At 46.2% G+C, this 15,681-nt stretch overlaps 2 protein-coding genes across 2 annotated transcripts in view; one reads left to right on the top strand and one right to left on the bottom strand.

Moving 5' to 3' along the window:
* The window catches only part of LOC110495487 (filamin A-interacting protein 1-like), an 86,402-nt gene extending 79,498 nt beyond the window's left edge, over window positions 1-6,904 (bottom strand). The window contains exon 1 of the mRNA XM_021570760.3: window positions 6,411-6,904. The gene's annotated coding sequence lies outside the window, so the exon portion shown is untranslated. The remainder of the gene's footprint in view (window positions 1-6,410) is intronic.
* Window positions 1-15,681, top strand: part of LOC110495488 (uncharacterized) — a 70,457-nt gene that overhangs the window by 44,782 nt on the left and 9,994 nt on the right. The window lies entirely within an intron of this gene.

Genomic DNA, 15,681 nt, shown 5'->3' with positions numbered 1-15,681 from the left:
ATTTCATCAATTTTAGAATAAGGCTGTAATGTAACAAAATGTAGAAAAAGTGAAGGGGTCTGAATAGTTTCAGAATGCCCTGTATATGTTCAATCCAGAAATGGTTCATCCAATCAGCCTAAAACCTAATCCCTTCTTTATTCACTAGCTCACCAGCAATATGTCTCACACCAGGCTTAGTCTGGACCTCAGGCTGAGCAGGTCCAGCCTTCTCTGACAAGTTTAGAAGCTGGGGATTCACCCTGTAACACCCCAGCTATAGGATTCCACAGGCACGGCTCTTTCAGACATTAAAATGAGGCCTTTTCATCTGCTGCTGAGTGTCTAATGCAGCACGGACGCTCATCCATCACTCCAGGCCTAATGTACTGTGTATAGACGCAGCGAGTGGCCAATGCTCCCCGCCTGCTCTGTGGCTTTAGGAGTCTGAGCAAGATACAAACAGACCAACCATTTAATGTGTATATTTGTTTACTTAAGCCCGATCACTACCACTACACCTACATACACCTGTCTCATCCTGAAATCTGTACAATCTTAGAAAAAAGGGTTCCAAAAGGGTTCTTCGGCTGTCCCCTTAGAAGAACCCTTTTTGGTTCCAGGTAAAACCCTATGCGGTTCCATGTAGAACCCTTTCCACAGAACGTTCTACATGGAACCGCATAGGGTTTTACCTGGAACCAAAAAGAGTCCTTTCAAAGGGTTCCCCTATGGGGACAGTCGAAGAACCCTTTTAGGTTCTAGATAGCACACTTTTTTCTAAGAGTGTACCTATTTCTACCTGTCTGTGAGAGGAGTCTATCAGCTGTTTTTACAACGCACTACCCAAAGACCATTGTGTGATTTGACTTGATTGTAGGGAAAAAGGAATGTTGAACTGTGTAAATACTACAGTGCAGACTTGTTTTGACAGAGCTCATGGTCACTCTGGTAGCTAGGCCAGAAGGTCTCAAGAGGGACTAGTAAACAACTCACTTCTCTGCCTCCCTACATATTCTCTAACTGGGGAGAGAAACGTCCCTACAGCTCTGAATTCTCCTTCAACCCACAGATTCAACAACTGCAGTGCAGCTTGAAGCTATGCTGTGATTCTAAATGACAAATAGAAGGTTAAAAATAAACATGCTGATATTTAGCTACGTACAACATTAGAATTTCTCTTCAGATATATATATATATATATGAGAGCGAGAGCTCTTTTCTCAGAGACTACACCAGTGGCATTCTGTGAGGAAACAGGATACCTGGTCTAAAAAGGAAGCAACCTCGCTGCTCTTTGGGGAGCTACATGTGCTTGGCTCGAGTCCCACTGGCACTGGTCAACCCCGCTACAGCCCCCATCTCAACCCCCTCTCTAGCCACTGTCTCTCTGACCATCCCCCATCTCAACCCCCTCTCTAGCCACTGTCTCTTTGACCAGCCCCCATCTCAACCCCCTCTCTAGACACTGTCTCTTTGACCATCCCCCATCTCAACCCCCTCTCTAGCCACTGTCTCTTTGACCATCCCCCATCTCAGCCCCCTCTCTAGACACTGTCTCTTTGACCATCCCCCATCTCAACCCCCTCTCTAGACACTGTTTCTCTGACCATCCCCCATCTCAACCCTGGCCCCTCTCTAGCCACTGTCTCTTTGACCATCCCCCATCTCAACCCCCTCTCTAGCCACTGTTTCTCTGACCATCCCCCATCTCAACCCTGGCCCCTCTCTAGCCACTGTCTCTTTGACCAGCCCCCATCTCAACCCCAGCCCCTCTCTAGCCCCCATCTCTCTGACCATCCCCCATCTCCAGCCTGGCCCCTCTCTAGCCCCCATCTCTCTGACCAGCCCCCGTCTCAACCCTGGCCCCTCTCTAGCCCCCGTCTCTCTGACCAGCCCCCATCTCAATCTTGGCCCCTTTCTAGCCCCTGTCTCTCTGACCAGCCCCCTCCATGGCCTCCCTCAGACCACATGATGGACAAACCACAAGACCTGGTCCAGCACTAACACACTGGGTTCAGTGAGTCCAGGGCTTGGTGCTATTGGATTTATTGAATTACAGTAACAGTCAAAAGTTTGGACACACCTACTCGTTCAAAGATTATTATTATTATTTTTTTTTTACTATTTTCTACATTGTATAATATTAGTGAAGACATCAAAATTATGAAATAACACATGGAATCATGTAGAAAATAGTAAAAATAAAGAAAAACCCTTGAATGAGTAGGTCCAAACTTTTGACTGGTACTGTAGGTGTGGTTGTGGTTGTGCTGGGCTGGAACAAAAGCCTGCATGCACAGTATCAATGTCCACAGCAGTAGCAGGGGCAGCTTGTGGGGTATGTCGGTTTTAATGCAGTCAACACCTGTGTCAACTTTCTGAAGAAACTCCCTGTGTGGTTTTAGTTCATCTGCAATTGAGGCCAAAGAAGTATTACTGCAGAATCCAACTACTGTCATGAGGAGACAGATGAAGTGTTGATGAAGCCTGGCAAACACCCCGGCCAGCCCCCCTTAAACCCTTAGTGAAGGGATTTGGCTGAGGGGAAGAAGGGAGGAGTCTACAGCCATGGTTGGTATTAGGGGCCACGGCCTCACAGTACGTTAATGAGACAGAATGATGGTGGCAGTAACGTGAAGATCTCACTGCCTGCAGACATGGCTTCATATCTGGCCTCACAGCAACATCAGCTGTACCTGTTCATGTATTTATTTGATACCTGCACGGATGCACAGGTATCAGCTTCAGTCAGCTGCCACACACACACACACACACACACACACACACACACACACACACACACACACACACACACACACACACACACACACACACACACACACACAAGGTAAACAGATCACTAACCCAATTCCCCTCTAGTTCTAGACAGCAGGAGGTGTGACTAATGCTTGTCAGTCTGATGTACTGATTACTGCCCCACTTCCCCCAAACTGTCAATCACACTGAAGGAACCAGACAGCAGAGCATGTTGGTGCCAAACCAAGGTAACAATCTCTACGGTAACCATGGGGTCAACACTGCATCAGTACCCCATCCAATCCATCACTCTGCACAAATGGCCCAATGGAATTTATAAGCCCAAATCCCTGGGCTCTGCTGATTCAGCTGTTCCTTGATCCCTCTCTCCTCACCCCCCTGTCTCCCTTGTTCATCCCACACATACTGTACACTCCTACTGGGACTTCACATGTAACCTGGGCATACACCAGTGGAGGCTGGTGAGGGGAGGGCAGCTCATATTAATGACGGTTTGATACTGTTCCATTACTATGAGCCCGATCTTTGATTTAAAGTTTTACCAGCCACTGTCATACACAGACTGTCAGACCCTCCCTAGGCCCTAGCTGTCTCACCACATCCACACACCCTCAGACCCTCCCTAGGCCCTAGCTGTCTCACCACATCCACACACCCTCAGACCCTCCCTAGGCCCTAGCTGTCTCACCACATCCACACACTCTCAGACCCTCCCTAGGCCCTAGCTGTCTCACCACATCCACACACCCTCAGAGCCTCCCTAGGCCCTAGCTGTCTCACCACATCCCAGGCTTACAGTCAGATTACAACGCCTGAGGAGGCAGGCACCACGGACAGGCCACGCCATGCCAGAAATACTTTAAGAAATGAGGAGATGGGAAACTCATTGGCCAATGAATAGAGGAAAGTACTATGCTGCCCCACCCAGCAGACTGTCAACCAATCAGGTTCATGTTGTCATGCAGTTGTTAAGCTAATCGTCAAGCATTCCCTTCTAAAAGGTGGTATGAAGGTATGAGTCGAGAAACCTGCCTATTGTCCTCAAAAGTATGACATGTCATGATTTCAAAGCTATATGATATTACAGAGAACAAGTTAATTATCTCACATCTCAGAAAATATTTGTAATGTTGTGCTTCTTGTTTACGTAATTCATGCTAATGTTGGATTTTGGAGCTGGTGCCCAATTGACTCCCATTGACTCCTTGAAGGAGGGCACTCCTTATGGGATTGTACCCAGAATGCACCGCACGGTCCATTGACAACATACGGGCAACATACACAATGGTCGTTAATATGAATCCAATGATGTTTCCCATCTCTTCATTTCTTAAAGTATTTCAGGTCAGGCCTGGTTGTATGTGTTAGCCTGTCGCTTGGACTCACAAACCACTCTGTTGGGTCTCAGGCCTTTTAAAAGTTCATATGGAGCATTGCTGGGTGTCCTTCTGTCAGGACAAATATTTGCTTACAGCACAGATTAGTGTTGGGTTTAGGTTTAGTGTTAGGCTTATATGGGGCATGTCTAGAGAAGAGCATGGAGCTTCCTCAGGTTATAGATGAAGGAAGACAGACACAGACCATTCCTGTTTTATGCATGGATCGATGACCTCTAATGTTCAGACTCAACGCTGGAAGGATTGACATAATGTTCTGAACTACAGTTAGCAGGTTAGACGAGGGGAGAGGCAGTCACTGACTAACGCTATAGCTGTTTGTTTCCTGAATGCCTTGGTGACACTAAATGTTCAGACTTTAACACTGGAGGGATTGACATAATGTTCTGAACTACAGTTAGCAGGTTAGACGAGGGGAGAGGCAGTCACTGACTAACGCTATAGCTGTTTGTTTCCTGAATGCCTTGGTGACACTAAATGTTCAGACTTTAACACTAGAGGGATTGACATAAAGATCTGAACTACAGTTAGCAGGTTAGACGAGGGGAGAGGCAGTCACTGACTAACGCTATAGCTGTTTGTTTCCTGAATGCCTTGGTGACACTAAATGTTCAGACTTTAACACTAGAGGGATTGACATAAAGATCTGAACTACAGTTAGCAGGTTAGACGAGGGGAGAGGCAGTCACTGACTAACGCTATAGCTGTTTGTTTCCTGAATGCCTTGGTGACACTAAATGTTCAGACTTTAACACTAGAGGGATTGACATATAGATCTGAACTATAGAAAGTATGTCCACGAGGAGAAAGGTAGGCGTTGACGCTGAATGAGGGATCAACCTAAAAGGTCTGTACTGTCACCGAAGATGATGTGGTCCTTTTCATGTTACACAAACATCCAATGTGCTTTACCACTGTAGGGTTGCCATGCCAAACCCTGGAGCCTCCTGGGAATTGATAACATAAATGTAAACAATGTTGAAGGAGTTCTAATGGTCTTTAGGTTAGGAACCCTGAACGACCGACTCCTCTTGGGTCACATATTGACCATACTGTACCCACTAAATGAGCTACTCTAAACGTGGGAATGATCTGCTCTAGCTTGAGAAATGACGACCAAACACAGAGGGGCTTGCTTTGTGCGCCATGTTTGCGCCAGTCTGATCCACAGCCAGAATAATCTGGTCCCTGCTAAAATGTATTGATGACGGCCAGGCATTCGCCTCCACCTCCCTGCTCTGGGGCGACACGTTCAAAACGGATCTGCTAGGTGAAGGCCTGATAACCCCATCTGGCTCGGCCCCTCCATATCCCCCACAGCCCCCTGGGGATCTGAGACGCACAGGGCCCTGAGCCTGGACCCGCTGCCCTTAGGAAATACCCTGCTGCTGTCACTGTACCACTTCAATGTAGAACATCCATAGGCCAGCTTTGTTGATCTTTGTCTTTGATGTGTGGTAAGGAAATTGACTAGAAGGTAATCAGAACTTAACGTAACTATTGCCCAGTGGACTAGGTGGTAAATACTTCCTGCACTTCTCAGTTGACAATCGATAAATATGTTCATATTAGCTGCAGTCAATCACATGGGATTATGTTTGACTAGAAACTGATCTACACTCTTAGAAAAAAAGGTTCCAAAAGGGTTTTCCAGCTGTCCCCATTGGATAACCATTTTTGGTTCCAGGTAGAACCCTTTTGGGTTCCATGTAGAACCATCTGTGGAAAGGGTTCTAGATGAAACCCAAAAGGGTTACACCTGGAACCAAAAGGGTTCTTCATGCTATGGGGACAGCCAAAGAACCCTTTCGGTTCTAGACAGCACCTTTTTTTCAGTACAATATTTTATCCAGATACACAAACACAACATCAATACTCATGCAGATATGCACCCAAAACACAGTAATGATGCAAAGATGTCAAATCAACAGGAGTCATTAGGATTGATAGTGGATCTGTAAACCAACTCCCTCAGCTGACCTCACTGAGAATACAACAGTGAGCAGAGTGGTCTATGTGGTCACTACATGTTCCCTTCATGCAGTCTACCTGCCCTGTCTGATTAGCCACAACATCGTCACAGCAACACCCACTCAACACCAGCCTGTCTCCATACACTGCAGAATGCACATGATAAACTGAATGAAATACTGTAGACAAAGAGGGTTGTCATGGGTACAGAGAGAGAAGTCCATGTAGTTTGACCTCCCTCTCTGGGTTTAGCTGCAGCGTGTAGCTGACAACCAGTCTTACCTCAGTGAGCGGTGAGTCAAAGCTGTAGTCCAGACCGCTGCTTGCTGCTACTGCTGCAGTGTCACTGTGTTGCTCTGTAGCCCCCTGCTAGCAGAGAGGAAATGTTATCCAGTGTGTAGTGTTTCCACGTCTTCCTTCCCTGATCGAGCCCTTTTTCTCCTCTCCTGTGTCCTCAGCTTGCCTCTGTCTGTACAATCCAGTTAGAGCGATGGGGGAGGAGGAGGGGGGTGAATCACTCTCCCGCCAATGCTGACGGAGAGAGGGAGCGTGCCTGGGAGAGAGAGAGACAGAAAGAGGGGGAATGAGACGCTGCTGTGATAGAGGACTGGATAGAAGGACAGTGTGGTGCAGTAGAGAGAAATGACTAGGGAGGGAGAGAAGGAGAGAGAGAGAGAGGGAGGGAAGGAGAGAGAGAGGGAGGGAGGGAAGGAGAGAGGGAGGGAGGGGGTAAAGGGACAGATAGGACCTGGCATGCAGATATCTGCCTCGCTGCTAAATTTAACCTACCCCTAATGACACACACACACACACACACACACACGCACACACGCACACACACACACACACACACTTGGCCAGATGGTCCTGTCAGGGAACTGATCCCTAAGGAGTCTGGGACTGTCCCCGTGGAGATAGAGAGAGAGGAAGGAAAGAGGAAGAAGAGAGGGGGGGGGGGTGTAACTTGTTTCAAGTGCCCAGGGGTAGGTTAGTCAGTTTGGGATTGGTTGATTGTTGTTTTATGAAGAGAGGGACAGTTCCCAAGTTGAAAGAGATTGGCCAGTAAGACCCTAATAGCATCTACCATACACATCCTATAGTTCTATATGTCATTCTATGGAATCTACCTTCATCAGGACAGCTTTGGAAAGCTGATCCCTACATGAAGTCAGGAACTTAGTTTTACTGAGGACACTGGTACCCACATCACCCACAGCTTAAACAATAGGTGACACAAGGTGACAGAGTAAAATGCATTCTAGGTTTTATTTGACTCAGGTGGTCTATTCTGGATGACAATAGAGTCCGGGTGACCATGTCACCTGCTCTGGTACCTTAGGACAAGGCATTTGATTTGCATGTGGGGAATCAAAATGGTGGTCTGATAGGAGCATAGCAGTATTCAAAACAATGTCAAGATTCTATGATCTTTGCCAGTCAACTCTGAAAATAATTGAAAACTGTATTTTGCAAAGAATCACTGAATTTCACAGCATGTTTTTCCCCTTTAAAACCCAGCGTTCTATTCCAGAAGTATACTGTTCTACGCTTGGACATTCACTGAGGCATGCTCTCCTGTGGGACTGTTTTCTGTCCGACCACGGCAACCACGGAACTACATCTCAGACTCCTTTCAATGTGTCCTTGGCTCCGTGCGGGTCTGTGTTTTCCATCAGCTAGCAGTGCTGCGGTGGGTGTGTGGGTGGGAAGGCTTTACCTCTGGCCTTCTGCTGAGTAGCAGTGGTGTCAATGTTTCAGTGTCTGGAAGTGTGTCTGGACTGACACAAACTGCGTGTGTGGTGAGGTAAAGGCACATTCGAGGCTTCCATTGTGTCAGTCCCCAGCTGTCATCGGAACCTCTCCTTGACACATACACATACATCTTGCCAGAAACAGACTAAAAGGTGGGCCTCACAGTGCCTGCTAGGGGAGGTAGAAAATATCCCCTTATAGATTTAGATCCCAATGGGCTACCATCAACTCTGACCTTATCTACAATGTGCTGGGGGTTGTCATGGAGACGCGGCGTGGCCTGTACTATCAGAGCCACCTGTTGTCCTACTCAGGAGAACAATAACGCAGGACAGCATGACAATACACACTCAGTCCCCACTGTAAAATAAACTGTTGGAATACAGGAAAATAGATTATATAGCCAGGCCAACTTTTTCCAGAGAGTTGAGAGGAGTCTCTTTATAGTGTGTGCAATTCAAAAACACATTGAGTTGCCAACTACACACATCATTCATCAACTCACTATGAACTCTGAGGGACGTTCCTGTCTAGCCTGACTCCCAACTCTGTTTGTGCTGTCTTGTGCAACTTTGGCGTGACGTTGACATAGCGGTTGTCAAGACAGCACAAACAGATGAGGGACTCAGGCTAGTTCCTGTGCCCTCAGATATACAGTGCCTTGCGAAAGTATTCGGCCCCCTTGAACTTTGCGACCTTTTGCCACATTTCAGGCTTCAAACATAAAGATATAAAACTGTATTTTTTTGTGAAGAATCAACAACAAGTGGGACACAATCATGAAGTGGAATGACATTTATTGGATATTTCAAAACTTTTTTAACAAATCCAAAAATTGAAAAATTGGGCGTGCAAAATTATTCAGCTCCTTTACTTTCAGTGCAGCAAACTCTCTCCAGAAGTTCAGTGAGGATCTCTGAATGATCCAATGTTGACCTAAATGACTAATGATGATAAATACAATCTACCTGTGTGTAATCAAGTCTCCGTATAAATGCACCTGCACTGTGATAGTCTCAGAGGTCCGTTAAAAGCGCAGAGAGCATCATGAAGAACAAGAAACACACCAGGCAGGTCCGAGATACTGTTGTGAAGAAGTTTAAAGCCGGATTTGGATACAAAAAGATTTCCCAAGCTTTAAACATCCCAAGGAGCACTGTGCAAGCGATAATATTGAAATGGAAGGAGTATCAGACCACTGCAAATCTACCAAGACCTGGCCGTCCCTCTAAACTTTCAGCTCATACAAGGAGAAGACTGATCAGAGATGCAGCCAAGAGGCCCATGATCACTCTGGATGAACTGCAGAGATCTACAGCTGAGGTGGGAGACTCTGTCCATAGGACAACAATCAGTCGTATATTGCACAAATCTGGCCATTATGGAAGAGTGGCAAGAAAGCAATTTCTTAAAGATATCCATAAAAAGTGTTGTTTAAAGTTTGCCACAAGCCACCTGGGAGACACACCAAACATGTGGAAGAAGGTGCTCTGGTCAGATGAAACCAAAATTGAACTTTTTGGCAACAATGCAAAACGTTATGTTTGGCGTAAAAGCAACACAGCTCATCACCCTGAACACACCATCTCCACTGTCAAACATGGTGTTGGCAGCATCATGGTTTGGGCCTGCTTTTCTTCAGCAGGGACAGGGAAGATGGTTAAATTGATGGGAAGATGGATGGAGCCAAATACAGGACCATTCTGGAAGAAAACCAGATGGAGTCTGCAAAAGACCTGAGACTGGGACTGAGATTTGTCTTCCAACAAGACAATGATCCAAAACATAAAGCAAAATCTACAATGGAATGGTTCAAAAATAAACATATCCAGGTGTTAGAATGGCCAAGTCAAAGTCCAGACCTGAATCCAATCGAGAATCTGTGGAAAGAACTGAAAACTGCTGTTCACAAATGCTCTCCATCCAACCTCACTGAGCTCGAGCTGTTTGGAATGGAATGGGAAAAAGGAATGGGAAAAAATGTCAGTCTCTCGATGTGCAAAACTGATAGAGGCATACCCCAAGCGACTTACAGCTGTAATCGCAGCAAAAGATGGCGCTACAAAGTATTAACTTAAGGGGGCTGAATAATTTTGCACGCCCAATTTTTCAGTTTTTGATTTGTTAAAAAAGTTTGAAATATCCAATAAATGTTGTTCCACTTCATGATTGTGTCCCACTTGTTGTTGATTCTTCACAAAAAAATACAGTTTTATATCTTTATGTTTGAAGCCTGAAATGTGGCAAAAGGTCGCAAAGTTCAAGGGGGCCAAATACTTTCGCAAGGCACTGTAACTAGTTCATCGTTGGCCTTGCAGTCAGTCACTGAGGCATGATGGATGTGATCTGCCTCTTGGGGAGGCTGTGCTGAATGCCTGCGCTGATGTTTTTCATTGACAGCTATGTCAGCCATTTTGAGAGTGACGTACTATCATTATATCTCAGCTAGGTTTATTTACGATACTTATCCTAGCAATTTAACATCCTCTCTAATTGACAACGTGAAGTAAGAAAGTTAATATAGTCATCAGTGACTTTCAGTAAGAAATCAGTAAGAAATAGTCAACTGGAGAAAAATGGCTATTAAATATCTTAACTTCTATAAAAGGGAGCCAGATAGAATATTGACATTAAAGCATCTCAGACCTGGGACGATAAACTGAAAATGATCGACACCACCAAACTGACCACTTATTGTGGACATTTTGCTGATATTGTTCATTATGATAAATAACCCATAGGGCCGTACTAGAGAAATGTGTAGTTTGAAATTAAATAAGTTTGCTAATATGAGTGATTGTTGAGGCTTAACTTAACCCTGCCCACAAATCACAAGCATCACAAAATGAACCTCACTGACAGCTCCCAGCGTGGTCCAGCTGAATGTGCAGGGCTAGAAGTTTCCACCTGCCCATCATCTTTCATGGTCACCCGGCCCGCCGGGAGCCTTGCAGGAGGGGGAAGGCTATTCCCATCAAACATTGCAGGAGGGGGAAGGCTATTCCCATCACACCTTGCAGGAGGGGGAAGGCTATTCCCATCAAACATTGCAGGAGGGGGAAGGCTATTCCCATCACACCTTGCAGGAGGGGGAAGGCTATTCCCGTCACACCTTGCAGGAGGGGGAAGGCTATTCCCGTCACACCTTGCAGGAGGGGGAAGGCTATTCCCGTCACACCTTGCAGGAGGGGGAAGGCTATTCCCGTCACACCTTGCAGGAGGGGGAAGGCTATTCCCGTCACACCTTGCAGGAGGGGGAAGGCTATTCCCGTCACACCTTGCAGGAGGGGGAAGGCTATTCCCATCACACCTTGCAGGAGGGGGAAGGCTATTCCCGTCACACCTTGCAGGAGGGGGAAGGCTATTCCCATCACACCTTGCAGGAGGGGGAAGGCTATTCCCGTCACACCTTGCAGGAGGGGGAAGGCTATTCCCGTCGCATCCCTGATCTGAGCCGTGATCCATCCCACTGAGTATATGTATATATAACACCTCCACCTGGAGAGGAAGGGAGAGAGAGCGAGAGAGAGAGGGAGAGAGAGGGAGGGAGGAAGGAGCGAGGGGGAGAGAGAGAGGGAGGAGAGAGCGAGGGGGAGAGAGAGAGGGAGAGAGAGGAAGGGAGGAGGGAGCGAGGGGGAGAGAGAGACGGAGAGAGAGAGGGAGAGCGGGAGAGGATTCCAGAAATAGACCCCAATACCAAAGACTGGTAACCAGAGAGGGGCCTGCTCCTCAAGTGTACCATGGGTCAGTCCGGATAGAGCATACTTATGATGAAAGCTGAAGGATGTATGGGTCATTCAACCCCACACAGGTCTAGACCACTGACCTATAGACTAGGGTACTCTGGGTAATGAGGCACAACCTCTAGCTCCTATCCCCTATAGGCTAGATCTTTAAGGACTCATCCTCTCTCCATCTCTCCCATTTTGTTGTCCATCACTTAATGGTTGCTGAGCTGCACAATGCTATGCCTTTGACCTCCGCCAAAGTTAAGTGCTTTTCATCGTACCTGCCAGACATGACGTTGCCTAGTGCTCCATCCCAAAATGACTCAAACAGTACACACACACACACGCACACCTACACGCAGACACACACACACACACACACACACACACACACACACACACACACACACACACACACACACACACACACAATAACAAATGGGCCATTATCGCTAATAAAAGGCTCTCTGGTGCAAAGATGCTTCCCAGAAAGACCCTTCACAGCTGCTCTCTCCAGCCAGCGTTAGCTTAATGTGAGACAGTTGAAGGAAACAGGTGGTGCAGTGGTAAAATAACCCTATGGAGACTACCTTTTTACCATACTGTCTATTCCCAATGTGATGACTGTTTAATGCACTTTTTAGGACATCACTTTTTATTTATTTATTATTATGTTTTTATTTCACCTTTATTTAACCAGGTAGGCAAGTTGAGAACAAGTTCTCATTTACAATTGCGACCTGGCCAAGATAAAGCAAAGCAGTACAACACATACAACAACACAGAGTTACACATGGAGTAAAACAAACATACAGTCAATAATACAGTAGAAACAAGTCTATATACGATGTGAGCAAATGAGGTGAGATAAGGGAGGTAAAGGCAAAAAAAGGCCATGTTGGCAAAGTAAATACAATATAGCAAGTAAAACACTGGAATGGTAGATTTGCAGTGGAAGAATGTGCAAAGTAGAAATAAAAATAATGGGGTGCAAAGGAGCAAAATAAATAAATAAAATAAATACAGTAGGGAAAGAGGTAGTTGTTTGGGCTAAATTATAGGTGGGCTATGTACATGTGCAGTAATCTGTGAGCTGCTCTGACAGTTGGTGCTTAAAGCTAGTGAGGGAGATAAGTGTTTCCAGTTTCAGAGATTTTTGTAGTTTGTTCCAGTCATTGGCAGCAGAGAACTGGAAGGAGAGGCGGCCAAAGAAAGAATTGGTTTTGGGGGTGACCAGAGAGATATACCTGCTGGAGCGCGTGCTACAGGTGGGTGATGCTATGGTGACCAGCGAGCTGAGATAAAGGGGGACTTTACCTAGCAGGGTCTTGTAGATGACATGGAGCCAGTGGGTTTGGCGACGAGTATGAAGCGAGGGCCAGCCAACGAGAGCGTACAGGTCGCAATGGTGGGTAGTATATGGGGCTTTGGTGACAAAACGGATTGCACTGAGATAGACTGCATCCAATTTGTTGAGTAGGGTATTGGAGGCTATTTTGTAAATGACATCGCCAAAGTCGAGGATTGGTAGGATGGTCAGTTTTACAAGGGTATGTTCGGCAGCATGAGTGAAGGATGCTTTGTTGCGAAATAGGAAGCCAATTCTAGATTTAACTTTGGATTGGAGATGTTTGATGTGGGTCTGGAAGGAGAGTTTACAGTCTAACCAGACACCTAGGTAATTGTAGTTGTCCACGTATTCTAAGTCAGAGCCGTCCAGAGTAGTGATGTTGGACAGGCGGGCAGGTGTAGGCAGCGATCGGTTGAAGAGCATGCATTTAGTTTTACTTGTATTTAAGAGCAATTGGAGGCCACGGAAGGAGAGTTGTATGGCATTGAAGCCTGGAGGGTTGTTAACACAGTGTCCAAAGAAGGGCCAGAAGTATACAGAATGGTGTCGTCTGCGTAGAGGTGGATCAGAGACTCACCAGCAGCAAGAGTGACATCATTGATGTATACAGAGAAGAGAGTCGGTCCAAGAATTGAACCCTGCGGCACCCCCATAGAGACTGCCAGAGGTCCGGACAGCAGACCCTCCGATTTTACACACTGAACTCTATCAGAGAAGTAGTTGGTGAACCAGGCGAGGCAATCATTTGAGAATCAAAGGCGGTAGAGTCTGCCGATGAGGATGTGGTGATTGACAGAGTCGAAAGCCTTGGCCAGATCAATGAATACGGCTGCACAGTAATGTTTCTTATCGATGGCGGTTAAGATATCGTTTAGGACCTTGAGCGGTCCAATCTGGTTTCAAGGACCTTGAGGTGCACCCATGACCAGCTCTGAAACCAGATTGCATAGCAGAGAAGGTATGGTGAGATTCGAAATGGTCGGTAATCTGTTTGTTGACTTGGCTTTCGAAGACCTTAGAAAGGCAGGGTAGGATAGATATAGGTCTGTAGCAGTTTGGGTCAAGAGTGTCCCCCCCTTTGAAGAGACTTTGACTGCCTGGGTCTCAGAAGCATTGCTGATAGTGGAATCAGCCACTGTGTGCTATTGACAGAATGAGCTATAGACGCTTGGTGAGGAAAAAATAAAAAACACATTGACAGTTTATTTGTTAAGCTATTGATCATCCTGCAAACATGCAATACCATCTGGAATTTCCAACTTCCCAACTAGTGCTAGAATGTATATTTTGTTTCTTTGCCTATATAAAACAACATTTCTGCTTCACAGAATTTTTGAAACACAAACTTCTCAGTGTCTAGAGGAAGAACTAAAGGACTTTAGAGGGAGAACTAAGGGGCTTGTTCCCAGAGGGAGAACTAAGGGGCTTGTTCCCAGGGGGAGAACTACAGGGCTTGTTCCCAGGTGTAGAACTAATGGGCTAGTTCCCAGGGGGAGAACTACAGGGCTTGTTCCCAGGGGGAGAACTACAGGGCTTGTTCCCAGGGGGAGAACTACAGGGCTTGTTCCCAGGTGTAGAACTAATGGGCTAGTTCCCAGGGGGAGAACTACAGGGCTTGTTCCCAGGGGGAGAACTACAGGGCTTGTTCCCAGGTGTAGAACTAATGGGCTAGTTCCCAGGGGGAGAACTACAGGGCTTGTTCCCAGGGGAAGAACTAAGGGGCTTGTTCCCAGGGGAAGAACTAAGGGGCTTGTTCCCAGGGGAAGAACTAAATGGGCTTGTTCCCAGGGGAAAAACTAAGGGGCTTGTTCCCACGGGAAGAATTAACGGGCTTGTTTCCAGGGAAGAACTAAGGGGCTTGTTCCCAGGGGAATAACTAAGGGGCTTGCTCCCAGGGGAAGAACTAAGGGGCTTGTTCCCAGGGAAGAACTAAGGGGCTTGTTCCCAGGGAAGAACTAAGGGGCTTGTTCCCAGGGGAGAACTAAGGGGCTTGTCCCCACGGGAAGAACTAAGGGGCTTGCTCCCAGGGGAAGAGTAGATGGGTGTAAAGCCATAGGACTCTCCTTCTCCTCCCTTGGCCCTAACCTCCTGGGAAGCAAGTGTTGTAAAGCTCAGATTTACACCCCCCGTTCCCTTCCTAGGTGTGATAGACCCGGTCGGACAGTTTAAAAACAGAAGTATTTATGACTCAGCATTCACTCTCATCTTCCATTCCTGGAGCTCTCTTGAGCATGTGCCTCAGACTCAGCCTGGCCGGACGGAGCAGGTTTAAACTTAGATGTCAGTTCTGCTTGGCTATACAGAGCTTTCGGAAAGTATTCAGACCCCTTGACTTTGTCCACATTTTGTTACGTTACAGCCTTATTCTAAAATTGAATTAAATTAAATACATTTGTCATCAATCTACACCAAATACCCCATAATGACAAAGTGAAAAGAGGTTTTTAGAAATTTTAGCATATGTATTACTTATTTATATAGGTATTAAGACCCTTTGCTATGAGACTTGAAATTGATCTCAGATGCATCCTGTTTCTATGGATCATCCTTGACTGTGGTTTATCATTATGGGAAATTGTGTGTAGATGGATGAGCAATTTATTTATTTTTTTAATACATTTTAGAATAACACTGTAACATAACAAATTGTGGAAAAAGTGGTCTGAATACTTCCCAAATGCACTGTATATGTTCCCTTACAGCTTGTGTTTCGGTGGAAGCA

The sequence above is a fragment of the Oncorhynchus mykiss genome, chromosome 18, assembly GCF_057628025.1.
Source record: "Oncorhynchus mykiss isolate SJ-2025 chromosome 18, ASM5762802v1, whole genome shotgun sequence".
Lineage (NCBI taxonomy): Eukaryota > Metazoa > Chordata > Actinopteri > Salmoniformes > Salmonidae > Oncorhynchus > Oncorhynchus mykiss.
Note: the sequence above shows the minus strand (reverse complement) of the source record. Positions and strands in the feature narration are given on the sequence as shown.